Source organism: Amphiura filiformis, chromosome 6, assembly GCF_039555335.1.
Source record: "Amphiura filiformis chromosome 6, Afil_fr2py, whole genome shotgun sequence".
Taxonomy (NCBI): Eukaryota; Metazoa; Echinodermata; class Ophiuroidea; order Amphilepidida; family Amphiuridae; genus Amphiura; species Amphiura filiformis.
This window is the reverse complement of record NC_092633.1, coordinates 51,704,208-51,721,034: the sequence shown is the minus strand read 5'-3', so window position 1 is coordinate 51,721,034 and position 16,827 is coordinate 51,704,208. Positions and strand designations below refer to the sequence as shown.

The window sequence follows — 16,827 nt, the reverse complement described above, 5'->3', positions numbered from 1 at the left end:
TAACTAGATCTGGTTACAGATCTGGACCTAGCCGGGGCCGGAAATGCCAGTCTTAAAGTTTGACCTTTAACCGCTAAATTTTGACCTTTAATCTTAAACTTAACATTTGACCCCTAGACCTTTGGGGTCATAATTTTTTTTTCATGTTTAGAATGTCGTAATAAGCATTCCTGTATCACCACCTTAATCCCTCCTTCTTTCTCCCCCCCCCCCTTCCCCCAACTCAACCCTCCGTTTCTCATGATCTCCCCCTCCCTCTTTTAAATTTCAAATAATTACTCTGTTTTGTACCAATCGGCACCTTAATCGCTCCTCTCCCCCTCCCTCTCTCTTAAATTTCAAATCATTACTCTTTATTGTATTAAGGTTTATTAAAATAATGCGACTTTTGCTGGGTAACTTTAAAGACCCCAACCCCACCCCTCTACCTTACTCCTTTCTCTCACCCTCCTGCCAGCTGTCCCTCCCCTTACCTCCCAAGTTCCTCTATTATTTCCCCTACCCGACCCTCCGTTTTTCATAATCTCCCCTCTCAATACTCCAAAATACTATTATTACTCTGTTTAGTACCAATCGCCATCTTAATCTCTTCTTCCCCAAATAATCTTTATTGTATTATTAAAATAAAAATGCGACTTTTGCTGAGTAACTTTAAAGACCCCATCTACCTTACTCCTTCTTTCTCTCACCATCCCGCCATTTATCTCCCCCTCCCAAGTTCCTTTATTACTTCCCCACCCACCCCCCCCTTTCTCCCTCCCTCTCTTCAATTCCAAATAATTACTTTTTTTGTAACAATCGCCACCTTAATCTATGCTTCCCCTCTCTCTCTAAATTCCAAATAATTACTCTTTATTGTATTGATAAGGTTTGTTAACATAAAAATGCGACTTTTCCTGGGTAATTTAAAGATCCCCTTTCTCACTCCCTTAGTCCTTTTTTCTCTCACCCTCCCTCCATTTGTCTCCCCCTCCCATGTTCCTCTATTACTTCCCCTACCCCACCCCTTCGTTTCTCATGATCCCTCCTTCCCTCTCTTAAATTCCAAATAAATACTGTGTTTTGTACTAATCGCCACCTTAATCTCTCCTTCCCCTCTCTCCTCTCTATAATTCCAAATAATTAGTCTTTATTGTATTTATAAGGTTTATTAGAATAAAATGCGACTTTTCCTGGGTAATTTAAAGATCCCCTCTTTCTCCCTTACTCCTTCTTTCTCTCACCCTCCCGCCATTTGTCTCCCTCTCCCAAGTTCCTCTATTACTTCCCCCACCCCACCCCTCCGTTTCATGATCTCTCCCTCCCTCTCTTAAATTCCAAATAATTACTGTTTTGTACTAATCGCCTTCTTAATCTCTCCTTCCCCTCTCCCTCTTATATTCCAAATAATTGCTCTTAATTGTATTCAGGTTTATTAAAATAAAATTGCGACTTTTGCTGGGTAACTTTAAAACCCTCTCTCTACCTTGCTCTTTTTTCTTACCCTCCCCCCATTTGTTTCTCCCCCTTACCTTCCAAGTTTATCTATTACTTCCCTCCACCACTCCCCTTTCCATCATTTCTCTCAATCTCCCCTTCCCCTCTCTTAAATTCCAAATAATTTCTGGCTCTCAATCTCTTCTTTCCCCTCTCTTGAATTCCAAATAATTAAATGACTTCACTTTATGTTCAAAAGTATCATGAGCATGATCAGCACACGTTGTAGAGTGGGTAGTAGGCGGTGAATCTCGAAGTGCAGTGCTTGTATGTTTACATGACTGCTCACATGATATGGCACGTCACCCAAACGGTATCGCTTTCCAATTATTGTATGTCTCGATTCTGGTTTTAATATGTCATGGTCTAGGAAAAGTTGATAAAAATTGGAAATTGAACGCTAAACATTAATATGTATACATGTAGCACATGTATCATCATACATGATCATCATGGTCGTCATCATTCCCTATCATGATGATGATGATGATGATGATGATGATGATGATGATGATGATGATGATGATGATGATGGTGATGGTATGATGATGATGATGATGATGATGAGATCGGTTCTACCTTATGATGATGATGATGATGATGATTTATCATCATCATCATCATATCATCATCATCATCATCATAACCATAATAGGCTCTACCTTATTCCTTCTTTCTCTCACCCTCCCGCCATTTGTCTCCCCCCCTTACCTCCCAAGTTCCTCTCTTACTGCCCCCACCCCACCCACTCCGTTTCACATAATCTCTCCCCCCCTCTTTAAAATTCCAAATAATTACTGTGTACCAATCGCCACCTTAATCTCTCACGCGTCACGATTCTCGAGTACCCTGCTACTCAAGTATTTTATCTCATGATTGACAGGCACTAATTGACAGGCAAAATGATGGATTACCCAATTATTACAGTATGTCCCACTTATTTTTAGTTTCGTAAAATCGGAGGAACATATCTACAAGGTGTGCTTTTTCTAAAAATTTGTAGGCAAAAACGGATAAATTACTTCAAATATTGTGGCTATTTCAAAATTTAACCCTTGACTCCAAGCAATGGGTAATGACCATGCTGTCAGTGCAGATGGCATCAACGTACTATGTTGCATGTAGCAGATATAATTTTTAAAAGCTTTTTTAGACTCGGACCGGAAATGACCCCTTAATGACCTTTGCCCCCAATTCTGTGAACACCCTATAGGCACTAGATATAGCCGATGCATATGTGGAAGTGACGTCATCGTACTATGTAATTTGTGGCAGAAGAAGCATTTTGAAGATATTTGGTTTTATACCGGAAATTCCCCCTTAATGACCTTTGACCCCAATTCTGTGTTAACCCTATAGACACAAGATATAGCCGATCCTTATGTGCAAGTGACGTTATTGTATGATGTTTTATGTAGGAAGAAAAGCATTTTTAGCTCAAATCACATTTTTGGCTCATTTGACCCCTCTGTGACCTTTAACCCATTAAAAGTAATGTGACATGTATAGTCTTAGTCAATGATGATTGTGACCAAGTTAGGTCAAAATCGGTCAAAGCATGTCCGAGCTGGAGCAAAAAATGTGTATATTTGTTGCCAGAAAAACCGACCGATAGCATTTCAAGACCTAGCCGCAGTCCCGGCTAGGTAAAGAAAGAAACAACTAGACTTAGCTGTGGTCTAAGACCACGAACACAGCCGTGTTGTGACCCCTTAATGACCTTTGACCCCAATATATATAAAAACGCACATAGACATTTGCCAATGTCAATATATGGGTGCACGTGGCACCACTTTGCTATGTTATTTGGCAGAAGGTTTTTCGTCTCAGACCGGAAGTGACCCCTTAATGACCTTTGACCCCAAATAAAAAAATACCACATATGAATTGGGTAACCACAATTCATGTGTGCACATACCGTTACTGTCCTATGTTTTTCTTAGCATATAAAAATTTTTGAAGGTTTTTCGTTTTATACCGGAAGTGACCGCTTAATGACCTTTGACCCCAAATCTGTGAGGACCCCATAAACACTGGGTAATAACAATGCATGTGTGCAAGTGGTGTCACTGTCCTACGCAATTTGTGGGAGAAGAAGCATTTTAAAGGTATTTCGTTTTATACCGGAAGTGGCTCCTTAATGACCTTTGACCCTAAATAAAAAAAATACCATATATACACAGGGTAACTGCAATTTATGTGTGAACATACCGTTACTGTCCTATGTTTTTCTTAGCAAATACAAAATTTTGAAGGTTTTTCGTTTTATACCGGAAGTGACCCCTTAATGACATTTGACCCCAAATCTGTGAGGACCCCGTAGACACTGGATAATAACAATGCATGTGTGCGAGTGGTGTCACGGTCCTACGTAATCTGTGAGAGAAGAAGCATTTTGAGTTGAAATCACGTTTTTGACCCCTATGACCCCTGCGTGACCTTTGACCCATGAGTTTCATATGACATGTAGGGGCATGGTCAATGATGGTTGTGACCAAGTTAGGTTAAAATCGGTGTAAGCATGTAAGTGCTAGAGCAAATGTAGTGGTCGGCAGAAGAAAGAAGAAAGAAAGAAAGAAAGAAGAAGAAAGAACCTGTAAGAAAAAAGACACAGCCGTGACTAACGTCACGGCTGTGTAACTAGACTTAGCTGTGGTCTAAGACCACGAACACAGCCGTGTTTTGACGCCTTAATGACCTTTGACCTCAAAATATATAAAACGCCCATAGACATTGGCTAATGTCAATGTATGGGTGCAAGTGGCACCACTTTGCTATGTTATTTGTGGCAGAAAGGGGCATTTTGAAGGTTTTTCGTCTCAGACCGGAAGTGACCCTTAATGACCTTTGATCCCAAATGAAAAAATACCACATGTACAATAGGTAAACACAATTCACGTGTGAATATACCATCACCCTCAATGTTTTTCTTAGCAAATAAAATTTTTTGAAGGTTTTTCGTTTTATACCGGAAGTGACCCCTTAATGACCTTTGATTCCAAATTTGTGAGGACCCCATAGACACTGGGTAATAACAATGCATGTGTGCAAGTGGCGTCACTGTCATACGTAATTTGTGGGAGAAGAAGCATTTTGAGTTGAAATCACGTTTTTGACCCCTATGACCCCTGCTTGACCTTTGACCCCACGAGTTTCATATGACATGTAGGGGCATGGTCAATGATGGTTGTGACCAAGTTAGGTCAAAATCGGTGTAAGCATGTAAGTGCTAGAGCAAATGTAGTGGTCGGCAGAAGAAAGAAGAAAGAAAGAAAGAACCTGTAAGAAAAAAGACACAGCCGTGACTAACGTCACGGCTGTGTAAAGAACTAGATCTGGCTACAGATCTGGACCTAGCCGGGGCCGGAAATGCCAGTCTTAAAGTTTGACCTTTGACCGGCTATTATGGACATCTTACACCATTAATGGTGCATCACTGTAGCATGTAGGGGCTTTATCCGTCTTCCATAGGCTGAGATACAGCTACTTTTCCGTAATTTTAAACATTTTTTTGCAAATTTGACGTTTTGACCTCCTTAATGACCTTTGACCCCAATATGAAAAAAACCTCATATACACCGAGAAAATGCATTGTTACAGTTTAAATAAAAAAAATCTACAATGCTTAGTTATGGAGATAAAAATTCTTGAAGTTATTTAGCTTCAAACCGGAAATGACGTCTAAATGACCTTTGACCAAAATAATAAAAATACCGTGCATACATCGAGTAACACTAATGCATATATGAAGTTTATGTCACTCTGGTCTGGTTACGTTTTGAGATTTTAAAAAATGAACATATTTGACGATTTTTGGTTTTTGACCGGAAGTGACCCTTTAATGACCTTTGACCCCAAAACTGTAGACACCCCAAAGACCCTGGTTAGTAGTAATGCATGTGTGCTAATGACAACACTCTGCTATGTATTTTGTAAAAACAGTGATTTTTTGAATATTTTTAGCTTTCAGACCGAAAATGACCCCTTTAATGACCTTTGACCCCTTATCTGTGAACACCCTATAGACACCGACCAAAGTCAAGTCACATGTCCTAAGCATGTCACCATCACATGCAATTTGTGGAAGAAGAAGCATTTTGAAGATATTTGGTTTTATACCGGAAATGACCCCTTAATGACCTTTGACCCCAAATCTGTGAACACCCAATAGACACTGGATATAGCCGATGCATATGTGCAAGTGACGTCATTGTAGGATGTAACATGTAAGAGAAGAAGCATTTTGAAATATGTTGCCAGAAGAAGAAAGAAGAAGAAAGATCCGATAGCATCACAAGACCTAGCCGGTGTCCCGGCTAGGTAAAGAACCTGTAAGAAAAAAGACACAGCCGTGACTAACGTCACGGCTGTGTAAAGAACCTGTAAGAAAAAAGACACAGCCGTGACTAACGTCACGGCTGTGTAAGAAAGAACCTGTAAGAAAAAAGACACAGCCGTGACTAACGTCACGGCTGTGTAAAAAACTAGAGTCAACAGACGCTGAATACAAGCCGCAATTTGACCCCTATAACTTGACACCTGGGTTACGGATGGGGTCAACTGCTCTTGCACTGTGCTTAGGATGTCATAAGAAATATTCCTGGTGAATTTCAGCTTAATCGGAACTTATACATGGATTTTGATTTTTTGAAAATTTTTGATTGACCTTTTGACCCTTTTAATGACCTTTGACCTCAATGTAAAAAAAACCTTATGTACACCGACAAAATGCATTGTTTCAATTTTAATTAAAAAATTCTAACATGTTCAGTTCTTGAGATAAAAATTCTTGAAGTTATTCAGCTAAAAACAGGAAGTGACCCCTTAATGACCTTTGACCCCCAAAATAAAAAATACCATGCATACATCAGGTAACACTGATTCATGTATGTTGGTTATATTATTCTGGTCTGTTTACATTTTGAGATAAAAATTTTTTGAACATTTTTGGTTTTTGACCGGAAGTAACCCCTTAATGACCTTTTGACCCCAAACCTGTAGGCATCCTAAAGACCCTGGCTAGTAGCAATGCATGTGTGCTAATGGCGACTCTCTGCTATATATTTTGTAAAGACAGTGATTTTTTGAATATTTTTAGCTTTCAGACCGGAAATGATCCCCCTTAATGACCTTTGACCTCAATTCTTTTTAGGAAGTTTTAAGCACTGCCACATGTTGATTCATATGCATGAGTCACATGATCATTGCATGAAATTTGTGGAAGGAGTAGCATTTTTTGTGAAATCACACTTTTAACCGTCATAGCTAGGTCAAAGGTCACAGCGAGGTCAAAGTCAAATGGAAGGTTTGGCCTAGCCCAGTGGTCATTTGGGTCAACTTTGGTTGAAATCTGTCAATCCTTTGCGAAGCTAGATGCAGTTGATTGGTTGCCAGAAGAAAGAAAGAAGAAAGAACGAGATCTGATTGGTTGCGGTCACCTGCGACCGCGAGCACAGCCACCAGGCGGTTTTGTTGATAACCGGAAGTGATCCCTTAATAACCTTTGACCCCGCAAAATATTACATACTGCTCAGGATGTCATAAGGAATATTCCTGGTGAATTCCAGCTTAATCGGAATTTATACATGGATTTTGATTTTTTTTAATTTTTTTATTGACCTTTTGACCCCTTAATGACGTTTGACCTCAATGTAAAAAAAACCTTATGTACACCGACAAAATGCATTGTTCCAATTTTAATTAAAAAATTCTACTTTGTTTAGTTGTCGAGATAAAAATTCTTGAAGTTATTTAGCTAAAAACAGGAAGTGAACCCTTAATGACCTTTGACCCCCAAAATAAAAATACCATGCATACATCAGGTAATACCAATTCATGTATGATGATTATATTACTCTGGTCTGTTTACATTTTGAGATAAAAAATTTTTAAACTTTTTTGATAATTTTGATTTTTGACCGGAAGTAACCCCTTAATGACATTTGACCCCAAAACTGTAGGCATCCTAAAACCCTAGCTAGTAGCGATGCATGTGTGCTAATGGCGACTCTCTGCTATGTAATATGTAAAGACAGTGATTTTTTGAATATATTTTACAAATTTTTCAGACTTTTACCGGAAGTGACCCCTTAATGACCTTTGATCCCAATTCTGTGAAGGACTTTTAGACACTGGCTATAGGTGATGTATGTGTGCAAGTGACGTCACGATGGTATGTTATATGTGGGAGGAGTAGCATTTTTAGTGAAAATCACGTTTTTGGCCACTGACCGGAAGTGGATGACATTTGATCGGAAGTTGATCATGTGACATATGTGGCACCACCCAATAGTCCCAGTGACCAACTATGATCAACATGGCTGAAAGCATGTGGCTACGATGGTTGATTTAATGATGTTGACAGAAAGAAGAAGAACTAGACTAAGCTGTGGTCTAACCCACGAACACAGCCGTGTTGTTACCCCTAATGACCTTTGACCCCAAAATATATGAAAACGGCCATAGACATTGGCTAATGTCAATGCATGGGTGCATGTGGCACCACTTTGCTATGTTACTTGTGGCAGAAGGGGCATTTTGAAGGTTTTTCGTCTCAGACCGGAAGTGACCCCTTAATGACATTTGACCCTAAATAAAAAAAATACCACATATGAATTGGGTACCCACAATTCATGTGTGAACATACCGTTACTGTCCAATGTTTTTCTTAGCAAATAAAAAAATTTGACGGTTTTTCGTTTTATACCGGAAGTGACCCCTTAATGACATTTGACCCCAAATAAAAAATACCACATATGAATTGGGTACCCACAATTCATGTGTGAACATACTCGTTACTGTCCTATGTTTTTCTTAGCAAATAAAAAAAAATTTGAAGGTTTTTCGTTTTATACCGGAAGTGACCCCTTAATGACCTTTGATCCCAAATCTGTGAGGACCCCATAGACACTGGGTAATAACAATGCATGTGTGCAAGTGGTGTCACTGTCCTACGTAATTTGTGGGAGAAGAAGCATTTTAAACGTATTTCGTATTATACCGGAAGTGGCCCCTTAATGACCTTTGACCCTAAATATAAAAATACCACATATACACAGGATAACTACAATTTATGTGTGAACATACCGTTACTGTCCTATGTTTGTCTTAGCAAATAAAAAATTTGAAAGTTTTTCGTTTTATACCGGAAGTGACCCCTTTATGACCTTTGACCCAAAATCTGTGAGGACCCTATAGACACTGGATAATAACAATGCATGTGTGCAAGTGGTGTCACTGTCCTACGTAATCTGTGAGAGAAGAAGCATTTTAGTTGAAATCACGTTTTTGACCCCTATGACCTCTGCGTGACCTTTGACCCCACGAGTTTCATATGACATGTAGGGGCATGGTCAATGATGGTTGTGACCAAGTAAGGTCAAAATCGGTGTAAGCATGTAAGTGCTAGAGCAAATGAAGTGGTCGGCAGAAAGAAGAAGAAAGAAAGAAAGAAGAAAGAACCTGTAAGAAAAAAGACACAGCCGTGACTAACGTCACGGCTGTGTAATTAGCTGTGGTCTAAGACCACGAACACAGCCGTGTTTTGACGCCTTAATGACCTTTGACCTCAAAATATATAAAACGCCCATAGACATTGGCTAATGTCAATGTATGGGTGCAAGTGGCACCACTTTGCTATGTTATTTGTGGCAGAAAGGGGGCATTTTGAAGGTTTTTCGTCTCAGACCGGAAGTGACCCCTTAATGACCTTTTGACCCCAAATGAAAAAATACCACGTGTACAATAGGTAAACACAATTTACGTGTGAATATACCATCACCCTCCAATGTTTTTCTTAGCAAATAAAAAATTTTGAAGGTTTTTCGTTTTATACCGGAAGTGACCCCTTAATGACCTTTGATTCCAAATTTGTGAGGACCCAATAGACACTGGGTAATAACAATGCATGTGTGCAAGTGGCGTCACTGTCATACGTAATTTGTGGAAGAAGAAGCATTTTAAAGGAATTTCGTTTTATACCGGAAGTAGCCCCTTAATGACCTTTGACCCTAAATGAAAAAATACCACAAATGCACAGAGTAACTACAATTTATTTGTGAACATACCGTTACTGTCCTATGTTTTTCTTAGCAAATAAAAATTTTTGAAGGTTTTTCGTTTTATACCGGAAGTGACCCCTTAATGACCTTTGATTCCAAATTTGTGAGGACCCCATAGACACTGGGTAATAACAATGCATGTGTGCAAGTGGCGTCACTGTCATACGTAATTTGTGGAAGAAGAAGCATTTTAAAGGAATTTCGTTTTATACCGGAAGTAGCCCCTTAATGACCTTTGACCCTAAATGAAAAAATACCACAAATGCACAGAGTAACTACAATTTATTTTTGAACATACCGTTACTGTCCTGTGTTTTTCTTAGCAAATAAAAAAATTTGAAGGTTTTTTTTTTTATACCGGAAGTGACCCCTTAATGACCTTTGACCCCAAATCTGTGAGGACCCCATAGACACTGGCTAATAACAATGCATGTGTGCAAGCGGTGTCACTCTCCTACGTAATCTGTGAGAGAAGAAGCATTTTGAGTTGAAATCACGTTTTTGACCCCTATGACCCCTGGTTGACCTATGACCCCACGAGTTTCATGTGACATGTAGGGGCATGGTCAATTATCATTGTGACCAAGTTAGGCCAAAATCGGTGCAAGCATGTAAGTGCTAGAGCAAATGTAGTGGTCGGCAGAAGAAAGAAGAAGAAGAAGAAGAAGAAAGAACCTGTAAGAAAAAAGACACAGCCGTGACTAACGTCACGGCTGTGTAACTAGAGCTAATTGCGTATACACATTATACGCGACCTTAGCAATAGCTAATTAACTAGGCCTATAGCTAATTAGCCCAGCTATCTAGCATGCATGCATGTATTAAGGCATATAAACAGCCAACAGTAGTATAATATGCTGATTTTACTGAGAGGTCTTTTTTGAAATGCACTGTAATTTGAAATTGACCATAGGGACAATGGGAGCAAGGTTAATTTGTTAGCTCACCTATAGCATATGTGAGTTCAAAAGGTCCAGCAGTTTGGTGTAATTCATTGGAATATACATGTATAAGAACAGAAGTTTGTAGTATCATATAACTAGGCCAAGTAAAATAAAAACATGTTTCAAGTCCGGGTTTTTGAAAAAAAGGAGGAAGAGGGGCCTTTTTATTTTATATTTTCATGGCAAAATCGGTGTGAATACCCATAATTTGAGCTGTTTTAGCATACACAATAATGCCTGGAAAAAGGAGGAGGCCTATTTTTATTTTTGTTCTGAGGATATAGGCCGGCCCTCTAAATTCCATAAAACCTTCCAAAAGTGTTTCTTGTATATTAGCAAGGCTATAGAAATATTTCTGCTTCCTGGATATATTTTTTGAAAAGTTATAACTGAATAAATATATAATTGAAGAAACCTCAAAAAAGGAAGCAGGAGGGTACGTGAAACATGTTTATTTTTTTATTTTGGCCTTTTAATTATTAATTCTATTACATATAATTATTTTCCATAGTTGTAAAATCATTTTGTTGACCAAAAATTATTCAATATTCATGTAAATATTTCTGTGCAACTTTGGTCATGCGCTATTACAGTGCGACTTCCTAAGGTATTTTGCTACATACCGGAAATAATATCTGCATGACCTTTGACCCCAATGACCTTTGACCCCAATGGATGAATACAAGTAATGTCATCATGCTATATTATAATTTGTGGAATGACATAGCATTTTTAGTAACAGAACAGAAAATCACATCAGCCATAATGACCTTCGCATGACATTTGACCTCAAGGCTAATGCATGTGTCAAGTGACATCATCTTGCTGTGTAATTCATGTAAGGAGTAGCAGTTTTAATAAAAATAACAGGAAATAACATTTTCGGCCATAATGACCTTTCCATAACCTTTGACCTTGAGTTGGTCACGTGACATTTGTGCCACCAGCTATTGGTCCTGATGACCAAGTAACATTGTTGTACCATATATATTTGCGACAGCAGCAGCATTTTAGGGTATTTGGTCATATACCGGAAGTATCCCCTTAATGACCTTTGACCCCAATTCTGGACAATAACTTTTAGACACTGGGTATAGCTGATGCATGTACCCAAGTGCCATCATCGTGCTGTATAATTTGTGGAAGAAGTAGCATTTTTAGTGGAATCACGTTTTTGGCCATTGACCGGAAGTGGATGACCTTTGACCTGAAGTTGATCATGTTTCATTTGTCCCCCCACCCAATGGTCCTAATGACCAACTATGGTCAACATGACTCAAAGGATATGGCTACGGTGGCTCATTATAAGATTGACAGAAAGAAAGAAAGAAAGAAAGAAAGAAAGAACTAGAGCAACTGTGCCCTTTGCAAGGGCACGAGGTAAGTTAGGCGGATGATTGTGACGATCTGATCAAGCAGCAATACTGTGCTGGATAGTATTAATTTTAATAAGACTGTTTCATTAATTGCCGTTTTAATATACCTTGATCGTGGAAAGCTTGCATTTTGAAAACTTGACCTTTGACCCCCTTAATGACCTTAAATGAATTTCAAAATATTTAAAACATGTTAAGAATGTCATAAGGATCATTGCATTTACATTTCAGCTCAATTGAAGCATTTTGAAAACTTGACCTTTGACCCCTCTATTGCCCCTTAATGACCTGAAATGAATTTCAAAATATTTTCAACATGTTTAGAATGTCATAAGGCTAATTGCATTTAAATTTCAGCTCAATCGGAGCATTTTGGAAAACTTGACCTTTGACCCCTTTATGACCCCTTAATGACCTTAAATAAATCTTAAAATATTTTTTAAATGTATAGAATGTCATAAGGATCATTGCATATAAATATCAGCTCAATTGAAGCATTTTGAAAAACTTGACCTTTGACCCCTTTACTACCCCTTAATGACCTTAAATGAATTTTAAAATATTTTTTATATCTTGAGGATGTCATAAGGATCATTGTATTTAAATTTCAGCTCAATTGGGGCATTTTGAAAAACTTGACCTTTGACCCCTTTATGGCCCCTAAATGACCTTAAATAAATTATAAATGTTTTAAACATGGTTAGAATGTCATAAGGATCATTGCATTTAAATTTCAGCTCAATCGGAGCATTTTCGGTTAAAATGACCTTTTTTTTGACCCCTGTGACCCCTGGATGACCTCGGACGTTAAACAAATCCATAACTTTTGTAGCCAGCTACCCAATACTGCTTGTGACTGAGTTTGGTCGAAATCCGATCAAGGATGTGAGAGTAGTAGCAAATTGTGAGAAAGAAGAAGAAGAAGAAACAAAGAAATGGCAAGAAAGAAATAAGTTAGGCTGCACGCCTAACTTAAAGAAAGAACTTGACAGAAACAGACCTTAGCAATTTTGCAAATTGCTAAGGAACTAGATCTGGTTACAGATCTGGACCTAGCCGGGGCCGGAAATGCCAGTCTTAATTTAAAGTTTGACCTTTGACCGGCTATTATGGACATCTCACACCATTAATGGTGCTTCACTTTAGCATGTAGGGGCTTTATCCGTCTTCCATAGGCTGAGATACAGCTACTGTTCCGTAATTTTAAACATTTTTTTGCAAATTTGACGTTTTGACCTCCTTAATGACCTTTGACCCCAATATAAAAAAACCCTCATATACACTGCGAAAATGCATTGTTACAGTTTAAATTTAAAAAATCTACTATGCTTAGTTATGGAGATAAAAATTCTTGAAGTTATTTAGCGTAAAACCGGAAATGACGTCTAAATGACCTTTGACCAAAAAAATAAAAATACCGTGCATACATTGGGTAACACTAATGCATATATGAGGTTTATGTCACTCTGGTCTGTTTACATTTTGAGATAAAATTTTTTTTAACATTTTTGATAATTTTGGTTTTTGACCGGAAGTAACCCCTTAATGACCTTTGACCCCAGAACTGTAAACATCCTAAAGACCCTGGCTAGTAGCGATGCATGTGTGCTAATGGCGACTCTCTGCTATGTAATTTGTAAAGACAGTGATTTTTTGAATATTTTTGACAAATTTTTCAGACTTTTACCGGAAATGACCCCTTAATGACCTTTGACCTCAATTTTTTTAAATAAGTTTTAAGCACTGCCACATGTTGATTCATATGCATGAGTCACATGATCATTGCATGTAATTTGTGGAAAGAGAAGCATTTTTTGTGAAATCAACATTTTTGGCCATAAGGTCAAGGTCAAAGGTCACAGTCAGGTTAAAGTCAAATGTAAGGTTTGGCCTAGTCCAGTGGTCATTTGGCTCAAGTATGGTTGAAATCTGTCAAAGCATAAGAGAGCTAGGGCGAAACCGTGGCAAGTCACGCAAAATGTCACGCTTTGTTGCCAGAAGAAGAAAGAAAGATCCGATAGCATCACAAGACCTAGCCGGTGTCCCGGCTAGGTAAAGAACTTGACAGAAACAGACCTTAGCAATTTTGCAAATTGCTAAGGAATAAATCTGTTGTTTCTGACTTTTTCGTCCCTTTCCTCTCTTCTTCCAGCGTTTATTCTTAACTTTACGGCTGGGTGGTTTGGGTCGTTCATGAAAAGGGCATGATCGCTTGAGTATATTCAAATCAGCAAGATGCGTGCATAGGTTCTCAGTCATACCACAATCAATGTATAATTCAGTTCCATCGTATAACCGATCTGCTAGAGAATATTTGTTACCATGTTAAATAAATTCGTATTTATCGTATAATAAAATGTAGCCAAATGTATATTATGTGTCACACGGTTTTCTGCTGAACCACTAGCAGGCTATGTTACCACATCTATGACAATGACAAAGGTGAATTTTGATGATTTTTACGATCGTCCGGATGAGCAAATCACTGAATGGGTCTTTAGTTCCCTCCTCTCCTTATCCTGCCAATATTATATGAATCAAAGAAAAATAAAGAAAAAATAAAATTAAACAAGAAAAAAGACAAAGAAAAGAAACAATAAAAGAAAAACAATAGAATAAATTAAACTAAATATGAAAAAAAATGATCACGAAAGGAGTCTTTAGAAAATGCAAGAAAATATAAATGAAAAGTTTGAACAATATTTTGTTTATAAAAGTTTGTGTGACCGTGATGAGGCTCGAACTCACCATCTTCCGATCTAAAGAACCAAAGTCTTATGCCTTGCCAAGTGAGCTATGCTCGTGAGATGCGAAATAAAGATAAAATAATACATTGTATACCTGCTTGTGTCGGTAAATGATTTGCTCAAATTCCATAATGATATAATATTGTGGAGGGCGCTAGCGTGAAATATGCTATCATCACAGTCGCTTCTATTCCTTATAGACGGGTTTCTACGGTATACCCATATATGGCCTTCCTGACTAGATGGCGTATATATAATAGGGAGGGTATGTATATAAGGGCCTCATTGTCCCATTGATATATATATACTATTAAACACACGACGTTTCGGATAGCTTTGCTCCAAAGCCAACCTATTTTCCATCCAATTGAAAGAAAAAATGAACTAGTGGCAAATGGTGGTCATAGACCACAAACCTAGCTGGGGCGTGTTGGTGTTGTGGAGTTATCTGACCCCTGCAAAATGTTCCAAAAATGTTCCCCTGGTCATGAGGTTTGTTGTCACCGAGTTTGAGTCCCGTATTGCTTACAGATGTCCAGAAAATGCAATTTTGATATTTGACCCCAGATGACCTTTGACCTGACCCCTGCAAAATGTTCCAAATATGTTCCCCTGGTCATCAAGTTTGTTGTCACCAAATTTGAGCCCTGTACCCCTTACAGATGTCCAGAAATACATTTATAAGATTTGACCTCTGCATGACCTTTGACCTGACCCCTGCAAAATGTTCCCCTGATCATGAGATATGTTGTCACAGAGTTTGGGCCCCATAACCCTTACAGATATCCAGAAAATGAAATTATAAAATTTGACCCCAGATAACCTTTGACCTGACTCCTGCAAAGTGTTCCAAAATGTCCCCCTGATCATTATGTTTGTTGTTACCAAGTCTGAGCCCCGTACCCCTTACAGATGTCCAGGAAATTCATTTCTAAAATTTGACCTCTGCATGACCTTTGACCTGACCCATGCAAATTGTTCCCCTGGTTATGAGATTTGTTGTCACCGAGTTTGAGCCCCATACCCCTTACAGATGTCCAGATAATGCAATTGTAAGATTTTGCCCCTTTAATGACCTTTGACCCCAATTCTGTATTCAAGTTCTAGGTGTGGGGTATAGCCGATGCATATATGCAAATGACATCATTGTACTATATAATATGTGGCAGAAGAAGCATTTTGAAGGTATTTGGTTAAATACAGGAAATGCCCCCTTAATGACCTTTGACCCCAATTCTGTTTAGACCTTATGGGCACTGGATATAGCCGATACATATGTGCAAGTGACATAATTGTAGGGTGTAACATGCAGGAGGAGAAGCATTTTGAAATTTATTGCCAGAAAGAAGAAGAACTAGACTAAGCTGTGGTCTAACCCACGAACACAGCCGTGTTGTTACCCCTAATGACCTTTGACCACAAAATATATGAAAACGGCCAAAGACATTGGCTAATGTCAATGCATGGGTGCATGTGGCACCACTTTGCTATGTTACTTGTGGCAGAAGGGCATTTTGAAGGTTTTCGTCTCAGACCGGAAGTGACCCCTTAATGACATTTGACCCCAAATAAAAAATACCACATATGAATTGGGTACCCATAATTCATGTGTGAACATACCGTTACTGTCCTATGTTTTTCTTAGCAAATAAAAAAAAATTGAAGGTTTTTCGTTTTATACCGGAAGTGACCCCTTAATGACCTTTGACCCCAAATCTGTGAGGACCCCATAGACACTGGGTAATAACAATGCATGTATGCAAGTGGTGTTACTGTCCTACGTAATTTGTGGGAGAAGAAGCATTTAAAAGGTATTTCGTTTTGTACCGGAAGTGGCCCCTTAATGACCTTTGACACTTAATAAAAAAATACCACATATACACAGGGTAACTACAATGTATGTGTGAACATACCGTTACTGTCCTATGTTTTTCTTAGCAAATAAAAAATTTTGAAGGTTTTTCGTTTTATACCGGAAGTGACCCCTTAATGACCTTTGACCCCCAAATCTGTGAGGACCCCATAGACACTGGGTAATAACAATGCATGTGTGCAAGTGCTGTCACTGTCCTACGTAATTTGTCGGAGAAGAAGCATTTTAAAGGTATTTCGTTTTATACCGGAAGTGGCCCTTAATGACCTTTGACCCTAAATAAAAAATACCACATATACACAGGGTAACTACAATTTATGTGTGAACATACCGTTACTGTCCTATGTTTTT

The 16,827-nt window shown here is 38.5% G+C and overlaps 1 protein-coding gene across 2 annotated transcripts in view; it reads right to left on the bottom strand.

Annotated features, from left to right (window-relative positions):
• Positions 1–16,827, bottom strand: part of LOC140155574 (uncharacterized) — a 70,775-nt gene that overhangs the window by 44,467 nt on the left and 9,481 nt on the right. The gene's annotated exons all lie outside the window — the stretch shown is intronic.